The following is a 14,064-nucleotide window of genomic DNA, read 5'->3' as shown; positions in this document are numbered from 1 at the left end:
TAGTTCTGTATGAATTTTTGTCTTAGAGACAAAGATTTGAGGATCTTAGAGGAAAAGCTTTTAGCTTTTTACCATTGAGTGTGATGTTAACTTTGGGCTTGTACAGAGGTTCACTTTTACCCACATCCTCCCAATACTTGTTAAAAGCTTTAAAACTGTTACTGTATTGAGGAGTATTTCTTCTATTCCTAATTTGTTTGGAGTTTTTATCATGAAAAGATGTTAAATATTGTCAAATGTGTTTTCTACATTTTTTTACCTGATCATAAGATTTTAAGACTTCATTCTGTTAATGTTATGTATCACATTTATTAATTTTCATGTGTTGAAGCATCTTTATGTCCCAGGGATAAATTCCACTTGGTCATGATATATGATTCTTTTACGCTGTTGTTGAAATCAGCTTGCTAGTATTTTGCTGAGGATTTTTGCATCTATATTCATCAGTCATATTGGCCTGTAATTTTCTTTCCTTGTGGTGTCCTTTTCTAGCTTGGAATCAGGCTGATCATAAAAAATGAGTTTGAAAGTGTTTCTGCCTCTTCAGTTTTTGGAAGAGTTTGATAAGGATTGGTATGAATTCTTTAAATATTTGGTGGAATTTAGCAATGAATCCATCAGGCCCTCAACTTTTCTTTGGTGGGAGATTTTTGGTTAATTATTCAGTCTCATTACTCATAATTCCATCTGTTTAGATTTTTTATTTCTCCTTGATTCCATCTTGGTAGGTTGTATGTTTCTAGGAATTTATCCATTTCTTTAATGCTATTCAATTTCTTGGAGCATAATTGTTCATAGCAGTCTTGTATGATCCTTTGTATTTCTGTGGCATCAATTGTAATGTCTCATTCTGATTTTATTTATTTGGGTCTTCTGTTTTTCTTATACCTAAAGGGTTGTTAATATTATCTTTTCAAAAAATCAATTTTCAGTTTCATTGATCGTTCTATTTTTTTTCTTATCTTCATTGTAATTATTTTTGCTCTGATCTTTATTAGTTCCTTCTTTCTGTTAACTTGGAGCTTATTCTTTTTCAAGTTTCTTGAGGTATAAAGATACATGTTTTCTTTGAGATTTTTAAATTTCTGTGTTTTTTTTTATTTCTTAGGTATTTTGTACCACAAACTTTCCTCTTAGAACTGCTATTGCTGTATCCCATAAGTTTTAGTATGTTGTGTTTCCATTTTCATTTATCTCAGATTTTTTATTTCACTTTGATTTCTTCTTTGACCTATTGGTTTTTAAGGAGTGTGTTGTTTTAATTACCATGTTTGTGAATTTTCCAACTTTCCCCTGTCTTTAATTTCTAGTTTCATACCGTTGTGGCTAGAAAAGGTGCTGGATATGATTTCAAACTTCTTTATTTGTTAATGCTTGTTTTGTGACCTAACATAATATCTATCCTGGAGAATGTTCTGTGTGCTCTTGAGAAGGTGTATTGTGCTGCTGTTGAATGAAATGTTTTGTACATTGTTGTTAGGTCAATTTGCTCTAAAGTATCATTTAAGTTCAATGTTTCTTAATTGATTTTCTGTCTGTATGATCTATCCATTGTTGGAAGTGGGACATTGAAGTCCTTTACTATTATTGTTTTGCTGTCTCCTTCTCCCTTCAGATTTATTAATATTTGCTATATATTTGGGTTCTCTCATGTTGAGTACATATGTATTTACAATTATATCCTCTTGATTAATTGACTGCTATATATTTATATAATGACTTTTTTGTCTCCTTTTACCATTTTTGACTTAAAGTATATTTTGTCTTATATAAGTCTGGCTTCTGGTGCTCTTTTTGGGTTTGCATTTGCATAGGATGTGTTTTTCGTTCTTTCACTTTCTGTATATCTGTCTTTAAAGTCAAAGTGAGACTCTTGTAGGCAGCACATTGTTGGATCGTGCTTTTTTTTTCTCTTAATCCATTAAGACATTCTATGTCTTTTGATTGTACAGTGTAATTTACTTACACTTAAAGTAATTCTTAATGGGTAAGGACTTACTATAGCCATTTAAAAAATTCCTTTCTAGCTGTTTCATAGATCTTTTGTTTCCTTCTTTCTCTCTTGCTATCTTCCATTGTGATGTGATAATTTTCTGTAGTGGTATGCTTTGATTGCTTTCTCTTTACCTTTTGTGTATTTACTATAGGTTTTTGCTATGTGTTTAACATAAGGCTTACAAAAGCCAGCTTATAGTTATAGCAATTCATTTTAAGCTGATAAAAACTTAATTTTAATTCCATACAAAAACCGTACACGTTTTCCTACCCCAACATTTATGTTTTTGATTTCACAGTTTACATCTTTTTACATTTATAATATTTAATAACTCTAAAGTCAGAATACAGAATACACACTAGTACTGTAATGTTAATATGTAAATCACTTATAACTCTAAATGCTAAAAGATAAATGTTAAAAATAACTGTAACTTCAGTAATTTGTTAATGGATATGCAATATATAAAGAAATTCTTATTTTTAATCTAATCCATTAGATGAAATTAACTACATTTCCAGGGATGGTAGGAACTTAGCCATGTAATACATTTCTGTGGTTCTTGCATAACTGTACAATGATGCTATTACCTGAGGAGACAATTGTGAGGAATGATGATAGAGTTAAAGAGATTTCCTTATATCTTGAATCAGATCTTTAGATTAGATTAGGAATTACTCTGAGACATTTATATTAAAAAGTGTGTATCTCAAAAGAAGTATTTGCTTTTCATTGTTCTTTCTGTCCTTCATTAGAAAGGCCAGAAGTATATTTTCTTTAGCTGAACACACATGGCAAGAATTTTCTTTCTTGCACTAAGGATTAATGGTGAGATAACTGGTTTATTTAGAAAACTAAAACATTGACTACATCACAAAATACTGTCTGCAAATTAAAAAATAATTTATGTGCTTTTTCTTCTCTTTTAAAATTTCAGATTTCAGCATGCACATTAGAATTGTTACTAAAATGATTAGTTATTAGAATGTAAGTATTATATGAATATCCATGTTTAAGGTATTATTAGTACTTTATTTTCTCCAGGATAACTGTTACTAAAGCAGTGGCACATTGTACAACTGATGATGCCTTAAAATTGATAAAATATGATGACTATTTTAAGGATGCTTAACATAATTTTTATGATGTCCTCCCCTACCCCTCACACATTGAATGTGTTATTTTGTTGTTGTCGTTGAACTGAGTTGATTACATTTTTGGCATTCCTCTCTCATAAGCCTCAATGTCTCACCAGCTTTATTTACAAATGGTGTTCAAGTCTTTATTTTGCAGAGATGAATGTTTGTTTCAGTATGAATCAAAAAGCAAGGGGAACAGTGTAAATACTGTTGGCTTTACTTTTAAGATATCATTTGCAGCTTTTCATCTTCTAATATGCTGTCTGGTATATTCATTATATTTGTCTCAGAATAATAAATTACGTGAAAGCACTGTGTTTTGAAATATGCCTTTCTTTTGTACTTTCTAAAGGAGGTATAGACTCAGAAGAAAATACCAAATTATTGGAAAGTTTTGCAGTTTAAGATTTCAGGACAAAAATAAAGAAATTTGAGCCTTGGTGATTGCAATCTTAAATATTTTGGTTTTAGCTTCTTTGGTGTCATCTGTAAAGTGATTTGGCATATACATAGGAAAGAAAAAATTGGCCAAAGTCTGTGATATGTTCAATTAGCAGTTTTATTGTGTTCCTAGAAAATAAAATTGGACAAATTTTTCACTTAACCTGTTATAAGTTGAAACTTTTACATTGTTTTACATTCTCTCTTAATTGAGAGAAATGCTAAATATTAAACATGGAGAAAGTTGTCTAAATGGTTAGTTTTCAGCTTACAAATTTTCCATCTGCTACTTCAGTCATTTGTAGTCACATTCAAATATAGTAGAATACCTGTAAAGATGGAAAATGTCATTGAATCTTTGTTATAAAGCAAAAGTATTCCAAAAATTATTGATTGGCTACCAGAGTCAGAAAAAAAAAATTGCATAGTTTGTGGCAAACAGCTATAGCACAGTTGTTATAATCGTATCCAAAGAATAGCTATGCTTTCATAAAACCTTTTCTCCTAGAAAGTAGATCTAACACAGACACTTCAATACAATCATACTACACATAATTCTTTCAGCTTATGGATATAACTCTAAGTTATTGTACTAAGTGAAATAGAAGAAAGGTATGATATTCCCCAAAAGCTATAGATATTTAAAAATTTTAACTTTTCTAAAGAGACTATTTAAGCTTCAAGTATGCTTTTAGCTTTTTACATTAAATATATTTCTTCACCCTAAAAGTCACAGGGAAAACATATACATTGTTACCTACAGATAGACATAAAGTACAATGATTCATATTGGTTAAGCAATTCAGGGATAGTATGGCTAAAGTTGGTAACAATTTATCAAGGACTAGGGATGTTAAAATGTTGATTTTATTTGCTTAATTATCAATGCGGGAATGACTGTTGGGGAGTGGGGGAATCTAGTATAAAACAAGTTGGAAAATCTGTTTCACCAGAGAGGTTATATTATTAGTGTAGCCTGAAGTTTATCATATTTGTTACAGTGAATTCACAGAGTGAGGACTTAGAACATTGAGTCCCTCTGGGTCCTGAGACATCTACTTATGAAATCTTCCACATGACAGATGTGCAGGTAGTTTGGTTCCCCTGTGGCTCAGGGATGAGGAAGAAGATCAGATCAAACCAGACTAATCTCTGCTTCTTAGTGAGTGCAAACTTGAGTCATAGGCATTTCATCTTTTCAATTTTTGTTTCATCTGCAAAGCTTTTAGTGTTCTTTGTTTACAGAGACTTAAATCGATCATTGCTACCGACTTTAGCCTTATTCTAAGCAATTATAGGTCAACAAAACCCTAAAAGCTTTGCAACAAGTTGAATATTTGCCCTACCCCACAATTCGTATATTGAAACCTTAATCCCCAATGAGATGGTATTTGGAAGTGGGACCTTTGAGAGGTAATTTGCAGTAGATTAGGTCATGAGGATGGGGTTCTCCTGATGGGATTAGTACTCCTATAAAAAGAGAATGAGACAGGAGCTCTTGCGCACTCTCTCTCGCTCTCTCTCTCTTTTTCCATATACTGCATAGTCATTTCTAGCATCACCTGAGTTAAGAGTGTGATACTTTAGAAAATACTCTTTTAATTACTTGCAAAGTTAAATGACTTGACCTCATGTACCTTAGAGGAAAGTCTAAACAATGTGTGAGGACCAGAGAGTCTGTCAGGAATCTTACAGTCCTTGTCATGCCTTGGTCACAGTTGAAGAATTGGCCTGACCATGTTTCTGGATTCTGTTTTACTTCCACATCACAGAATCTGTGAAATCAGCTGCAACTCCATCTTCCCAGTTACAACCACCACCAATTGCAAAGTTCAGCTCCAGAAGGAGAAACACTTTTCTCAGTTAGCCCTTTTAGTGCTCTTCTCTTCAATGCAAGACATTGGACTTACTTGGTTTGTAAAATTTCCTCATTCTGGTGGAGTAATAAATAAGGAAGTAATGAGAATAGGACTAAGAATTATAAACTCTTACAATGTTTTCGCTTAGAGTAGTTGTTCTTTTACTTATTCTCTGAAACCTTTTTAAGATAAAAATGAATTGTCTCTACTTTTCCTCGGTATGAACTCATTGGTCTCTCTTTCAAGTCATCCAACTTATGTCCATGATTTCTCTCTAAGGGTTATTTTCCACTTAAGTTGAAATCAGGACTAAAGATGCAGTTCAGACTGCTGGTTTTGCTGAGCACAGTGGCTCATGCCTGTAATTCCAGGACTTTGGGGGGCCAAGGCGAGTGGATCACCTGAGGTCAGGAGTTTGAGACCAGCCTAGCCAACATGGTGAAACCCCGTCTCTACTGAAAATACAAAAAAATTAGATGGCCATGGTGGTAGGCGCCTGTGATCCCAGCTACTCAGGAAGCTGAGGCACAAGAATCACTTGAACTGGGAGGCAGAAGTTGCAGTGATCCGAGATCGCGCCACTGCATTCCAGCCTGGGCAACAGTGAGTCTCTCTCTCTCTCTCTTTCTCTCTCTCTCTCTCTCTCTCTCTCTCTTTCACACACACACACACACACACACACCCACCCCAAACAGACTACTGGTTTTAGTAGTATGGAAGACCAGATACCCTAAAAACTGTAACACTATTTATTCCTAGAAATGTCAAATATAACATAACATGCATTGATTTAAATGTCAAGCTGAGCTTAAAAAGGAGAAATCTCCAGGTGAGAGAAAAAAAGAGAGGGTACTGAGAAATAGAATGGAAAGATAAAGCCAGTGCCAGAGTTAGGGAGTAAGAGCATATGGGATGGACAAGGTGGAGAAAAATGGGAGAGGAGAGCCAGAAGTGAGTCAATTGCAAAACAACCACAATTAGGCTGATGACTCACTTCTCAACAGCAAGAACAGAAGTCAGAGGACAGATATAATTTTCAGAGCTCTGAAGGCTATTAATTGTTAGCCTAAAGCAAAGCAAAACTTTTTCAGGAAAGAGGTTTAAGATGGCATTCAAAGGATAACACACACACACACATATACACAAACACACACAAATATTATTTCACTGCAGCAGATTCTGCAGTTCAGACAAATGAACTATGTAAATGTGAATCTCAGAAACAAAATGAGCTAAACCAGGGATGTGATGAAAAATGGCAAACACTTGGATAAACCTAAATATACAAACGGATGGCAAGTACATAACGCAACTTGAATGTTTATATACTGCTGGGAAGTATAGAATTACTTCGGAAACCAGTTTGGCATTATCTCCTAAAGCTGAAATTGTACATACCCTGTGACCAAGCAATTCCATTTCTAGATACATAAGGAGAAATGTACAAAATGAGAAAACAATACCTTAGAAGAATCAACCCCAAAATCATTAATGGTAGAATGGCTAACTACAATATATTTTCATATAATAAAATATTAGCATTCAGAATTACTGAATCATAATATACACATTAACATTAATGAATTAAAGTACTATCTTGAGGAAAATACCACATTGCATTGGTTAAAATCTCTAATGGTTATAATCTCTGTTAATGATACAGAGAAAACTTCCATTCATCTAAAGTTCAAAACCCAAATACCATTTCATTTAAAAAGGACCTGCCTGATGTTTACTATATTATGTCACTATTATTAGAATTTAAAAATGTTTGACTGGGTACATTAACTCATGCAAAATACCAAAGTGGCCCTTTAAAAATATGTATTTAAAATTATTTCTTTTTAAATTTTGTCTTTTATTTATTTTATTATATTTTAAGTTCTGGGATACATGTGCAGAAAGTGCAGGTTTGTTACATAGGTATACATGTGCCATGGTGGTTTGCTGCACCCACCAACCTGTCATCTAGGTTTTAAGCCCTGCATGTATTAGGTATTTGTCCTAATGCTATCCCTCCCCTTGCCCTCCACCCACCACAGGCTCCGGTGTGTAATGTTCCCCTCCCTGTGTCCATGTGTTCTTATTGTTCAACTCCCACTGTGAGTGAGAACATGCGGTGTTTGATTTTCTGTTCTTGTGTTAGTTTGCTGAGAATGATGGTTTCCAGCTTCATCCATGTCCCTGCAAAGGACATTAACTCATTCTTTTTTTATGGCTGCATAGTATTCCATGGTATATAAGTGCCACATTTTCTTTATCCAGTCTATCACTGATGAACATTTCGGTTGGTTCCAAGTCTTTGCTATTGTAAATAGTGCTGCAATAAACATATGTGTGCATGTATCTTTATAGTAGAATTATCTATAATCCTTTGGGTATATACCCAGTAATGGGATTACTGGGTCAAATGGTATTTCTGGTTCCAGATCCCTGAGTAATCTGTCTTCCACAATGGTTGAACTAATTTACATTCCCACTAAAAATATTTCTTAATGTAAAAATTATATAACTTTTACAATCTCAATAATTTTCATAATTTCAATAATTAGGAAAATACAAATTAAAATGTCAAATGTCAAATGCAAGGATGTGGAGCAACAGGAATTCACATTCATTGCTGGTAGAAATACCAAATTATATAGCCACTTTGAAAAAGGTTTGATATTTTCTTCTAGAATTAAACATAGCCTTACCTTATCATCCAGCAATCAGGTGCTTTAGTATTTACGCAAATGAGTATATTCACACAAAAACCTCGATATAGATAGGTGTTTATAGCAGCTTTATTCAGAATTGCTAAAACTTGGAAGCAACCAAGATGCCTTCAGTAGATAAATAAGTAATAAACTGGATCATATCCAGAGAATGGAATATTACTCAGTGCTAAATGAGCTATCAAGCTGAGGTATGAAGGAAATTTACCTTCCTATTACTAAACAAAATAAGCCAATATGAAAAGGCTACGTACTCTATGATTCTGACAATATGACGTTCTGGAAAAAAGCAAAACTATAGAGATAGTAAAAACGTTAGTGTTTGCCATTGTTTAGGGGAGAGGGTAGGATGAATAGACGGAGGATTTTTAGAGCACTGAAACTAGTCTACATGATACTATAATTGCTGATCTAAGTGCTGACAGGAATAGAGTGTCAGATTTGGGATTGCTGAGAACAAAAAGATACACCAGTGTCCAACAAGCATGTGAAAAGATGCTCAACATGACCATTTAAGGAAAATGGAAATCAAAACTACAATAAGACATCACCTCATACCCATTAGGATGGCCACTATCCAAATAATAAAAAATGGCATTCATGAGAATATAGAGAAATGAAAATTCTTATGCATTCTCGGTGGGACTGTAAAGTGATTTAGCCATTATGGAAAGCAGTATGACCATTCCTCAAAAAATTAAAAATAAGATTATCCTGTGATGTAGCAATCCTATTTTCAGATACATATCCAAAATAATTTCAAGCAGAATCTTGGGATTTTTGCCTCCCCTTGTTTGTTGCTACATTATTTACAATAGCTGAGAAGTGGAAGAACCCAAATGTCTATTAACAGATGATTGGATAAAGAAAATGTGGTATATACATACAATGGAATATTATGCAGTCTTAAGGGGGAAGGAAATCCCATCACATGCTACCACATAGATGCTGTGGACTGAATGTATTTTCCCAAAATTTATATGTTGAAATTCCAGCCCCCAACGTGATGGTGTTTGTATGTGGGATAATTAGGTCAGGGGAGTGAAGCTTTCATGGGTGGAATCAATGCCTTTATAAAAAGACAGGAGAGAGCTTGCTTTTTCTCTCCCTATTCTCTGCCATGTGAGGATACAAGGAGAAAATGGCCAGCTGCCTACCAGGAAGTGGGCCCTCAGCAGACATCACATTTGCGGGCACCTTGAGCATGCACTTCCCAGCCTTCAGAACTAAGGTAAATAAATGGCTGTTTAAGACACTCACTGTGTGATAATGTGTTATGGCAGCCTGAACTGACTAGGATGATAGATTAACCTCAAGGACATCATGCTAAGCTAAATAAGCCAGTCACAAAAGTACAACCATTGTAAGACTCAACTCATATGAAGTATCTAAGGTAGTCAATATCATAGAAACAAATGTAGAAAAGTGTTTACCTAGAGCTGGCAGGAGGAAGGAAGGAGAACAAGTGTTTAATGGATATAGAGTTTCCATTTTTTGAGATTAAAAAAAGCTCTAAAGATCTGTTGTACAACAATGTGAATAGCCTTAACTCTATTTACCACAATAAAAACAATTAGAAAATAAACATAAGAAAATACAAATTGGTACAAACTAGTATTTGGATAAGAGTCCCTCTGAAGGCATTAGTGAAGGAGTGGAAAGAGGAAGAATGAGGTCTGAGCTTTATAGAAACGTTTTCTTTCTTTCTATTCTTTCTTCCTCTTTTTGTTAGTATAAAGATCTGAAGCAATGCTGCAATAACAATTTATTTAATGGAGTCATGTATCTATTATATAATTTTCTTAATTTTTATGAATGTTTAAAATTATTCATAAAGGTATTTTTTAAAGAAAAGAAGATGTAATTGAATATGAAGCAGTTCAGTTGATGTCTTCTTTGTCTCAAATGCAAAGTTATTGACACTGAATTCACTGGGCTTCTATCCTACCCTGAAATGCTCTTCTCTTGAAGGAAGAGTAATAAAATCAGAAATCGGCCAGGAGCGATGGCTCATGCCTGTAATCTCAGTACTTTGGGAGGCCGAGGCGGACGGATCACGAGGTCAGGAGATCGAGACCATCCTGGCTAACACGGTGAAATCCAGTCTCTACTAAAAGTACAAAAAAATTAGCCAGGCCTTGTGGTGGGCACCTGTAGTCCCAGCTGCCTGGGAGCCTGGGGCAGGAGAATCGCTTGAACCTAGGAGGCGGAGGTTGCAGTGAGCTGAGATCTGCCACTGCACTCCAGTCTGGGTGACAGAGTGAGACTCTGTCTCAAAAATAAATAAATAAAAATAATAAATAAATAAAATAAAAAATCAGTAAATCCTAGGTATTTGTGACTAGAAGTGCATTATCGAGCAAGTTTAAAGTAGTACAGTCAGTGAAGAACATCATATATGTGTTTTCGTTTAGCTGTTTATTGACGTTTCTGTGTATTAAGGCAAGATGATTAATTGTAAATCTCTATTTTGAAGAATAGCAAAACATGTGTGATCCACTGTTTTTTAAGACTTTTATTGGTCTAGTAATGTGTATTTACCCTGAGCTTGGAACACAAATTTACCCATTCTCTCTTGAAATTAACACATGTCAAAATGGCTGCCTAAATTAGAGCATAGAACGCATTTCTCAGTGCAAATGACAGTCATCTCTGTGGAATTACAATCTTTGTCTTCAACTAAAACCTTATTATCTAAATATGGAACAAACCAGCTTGGATGAGCATGTGCTAAAGTGAAAGAACATGACATCCTGCTTCAGTTAAAGGCAAACACTCATTGAAACTTTGACAAAATACGTCACTTTCCAGATGACATTTTTGATATAGGACATACAAATAAAACGTTTACATTCATCTTCTAATGCATTTTAGTTACATATATTTTCAGTAAAATTATGTAAGTGAATTATGCTCTGAAATGTCACAACAAATTTAGCAATCAAATTAGAAGATTATTTTTAAGACCTTGTATTTGAACATTTTGAAAGGATGATTTTCAAAGAAATTTGTTCAGTATATTCCACTGAGACATATAAAATATCCATCAGCCTGGCCATTGAATGTTTTGCAGTTCTCAGCAAATTCCCTCAGAAGTAATTTTTATAATCTCATTTTAGATTTATTTGAAAATATTTTTCCAACAAGGTTAGTGAAGTTTTCTTTCTCTGATTCAAACTCTGTCCTTCAACATCTTCCAAATCATCAGCAGAGGAGATATACCTAATGCAAATGACGAGTTAATGGGTGCAGCATACCAACATGGCACATGTATACATATGTAACAAACCTACACATTGTGCACATGTACCCTAGAACTTAAAGTATAATAATAAAAAAAAATTAAAAATCAGTATTCAAAAATGATAAAATGATTCTCTTTTAAATTGTTTTTTCAAATTTCATAATGTTGGATGCATCAGATTTCTGTGGAAGGTAATAACTTTCACCTCTAATTGGGTTCTTATTTTTGTTCAATGACTTAGACGTGAGTATATCAAACTGGATGTGGGATAAATTTTCCAACCTGTTAGGATCTGCTTTTTTTGTGTTGTCATTGGCTAGGATAGAAAATATTTAGGATTCTAGGATAGAAAATATTTATTTTTACATTTATTTTACTTTTTTTTTAATTTTTAATTTTTAGTTTGGCATGGGGGTGGGGAGGCGGGATCTTACTCTGTCACCCAGACCAGAGTGCAGTAGTGTGATCTCGGCTCACTGCAGCCTCAACCTCCCCAACTCAAGTGATTTTCCCACCTCAGCCTCCCACATAGTTGGAACTACAGGTGTGGGCTACCATGTCCAGCTGATTTTTGTAGTTTTCATTTATGTAGCGATGAGGTTTCACTACGTTGCCTATGCTAGTCTCAAAATCCTGAGCTCAAGTGATCCACCTGCCGTGGCATCCCAAAGTGCTGGGATTACAGATGTGAGCCACCACATGTGGTGAGAAAATATTTCTTATTCCTAAAAACTGACTCCTTCTCTTCTGTATTTTATATATCTGATCTGGGGAATAGAATGTTGATTTACTTAACAATCCATTAATCATTTCAAACTCACCCCTATGGGATCAGAATACTATTTCCTTGGTCTTAGTCTCTCATGTACACTGAGCTCTATCTGGTAGCCTAACATTCCTGGTCTCTCTTCATCCTCTTATTCATTCCTTCCCAGAGGAAGGAAGAGCAACAATGGATTGGTGGGTTTTCAAGAAGAACCTGAGTATGCCTGCCTGGTCCCTCACCTCCTCTTTTCTTTTTAGTGTTTACTAGCTAAGGAAATATGAAATCTGGTCACCTCTTCCTTGCTATAGTTTCACCCAGGGTAGCCTGTAAGGCATAGTTCTGGGTCTTATTTCTGCGTTTTGCATTTTAGAGGACCACTTATCTACAGAAATAGGCAATTTTCTTCAGGATTAGCTGTATCAATAAAAAGTTGATATTTTGTTCTATCTTCAATCTTAGTTCTTAATTGCCTCCACACTTGAACTAAGAAATAAAGTACTAGTTACTGGATTTTCCCTGAATTCCCAACAGCATGTAAATCCCCAGCCCTCCAGATACTGGACGTTTAATATTGCTCAGATTTTTGCTCTTTTCTTTAAACCATCTCTGCTTTAGTTTATTAGTTGCCTGGATTAAAGAAAAAGGTTAACTATTACAACTATTTTTTTTTCCCAATGTTAGAGCAACCTACAATTCATGCTTCACACTGATGCCAAAAAGTGTATCTTGAAGTAGACATTTTATATCTTGTTATTTCTCCACATTTTTGTGTGTTTATTTCAGACTCCTAAGTTGATTTCACCTGGCTCTTTATGGTAACTTCTACTCTCCCATTCCATATCTAATGAGTCAATCAGATGCATGCTTATCATATCACAAGATATTATCATATTAAACTCTCACAGTATTTAAAATAAAAAAAAAACAGTTTAATATATTTCCATGCATTCACACAAGTTTTTTCTCATTGCCCATAAAAACCTTGTATTATTTTTCACCTAGCAAGATGAGCTCATCAACCTTTGAAAGTCAGTTTAAGCATCAGCTTGCCAAGGCATCTTATTTGACTCCCATTTGATATATGGTTTTCTTCTGTTTGCTTTCAATATACTGTGAAATCTTCCATTTGTTATTTTGTTCATTCATTCACTCTGGTTTTCACTGGTCCGTCCATCCATCCATCCATCCATCCATCCATCCATCCATCCATCTATTCAATTGTCCATGTTAGCATACCTACCATGTACCATGGTGTGTGAATTTTACTCTGGATGCAGGGGTGAAAGATGCCATTCTTGCTTCCCTGAAGTTATATCTCTGCCATAAATTTATCCCAAATGCCTGTAATGAAAGATATATCTGACTGCCTTGTCTACTAGACTGTTAACTATATAATGGCAGAGATGGCATATTTGACTTGTGTTCTGTGCAGGAAATGTGTGAGGGGTGAAGAAAAGGCACACACACAGTACCTTTAAGGGTAAACAAACTTTATCCCACATAAATGGTAATGCAGATATAATAAGCAAATGATATAATAAGCAAATTGTAATTGGAAGGGGAGAAGGGAAAAATATATGTATCAATTAAAAATATCAATTAAAAGTCAATGAATACTCTTGTGAATCTCATGGAAACCAGAGAAGAGCATGAATAAGTGAACAAAATTATATATATATACACACACACACATATACATACATACATATACACTCACCAGACTATGGAGGATTCACCACCAAACTGGGAAGCAACAGCCTGGGCTCCAGAGTTGGCCACTCATCCATGCACAGACAAGGAGAGGTCTCATGAAGCTTCGGCGCAGTCTGGGACCCTAGCTCTTTTTGTAATGAGCTGTTTGGCATGAGCTTCAGTCACAAAGGTCCTTCCTGATGGGGCCTA

The 14,064-nt window shown here is 34.7% G+C and overlaps 1 protein-coding gene across 1 annotated transcript in view; it reads left to right on the top strand.

The window, feature by feature from the left end:
• The window catches only part of MALRD1 (MAM and LDL receptor class A domain containing 1), a 694,737-nt gene that overhangs the window by 209,708 nt on the left and 470,965 nt on the right, over positions 1-14,064 (top strand). The window lies entirely within an intron of this gene.

This window comes from Mandrillus leucophaeus, unplaced genomic scaffold (assembly GCF_000951045.1).
Source record: "Mandrillus leucophaeus isolate KB7577 unplaced genomic scaffold, Mleu.le_1.0 Scaffold1295, whole genome shotgun sequence".
Lineage (NCBI taxonomy): Eukaryota > Metazoa > Chordata > Mammalia > Primates > Cercopithecidae > Mandrillus > Mandrillus leucophaeus.
This window is presented reverse-complemented; position numbering and strand designations above follow the sequence as displayed.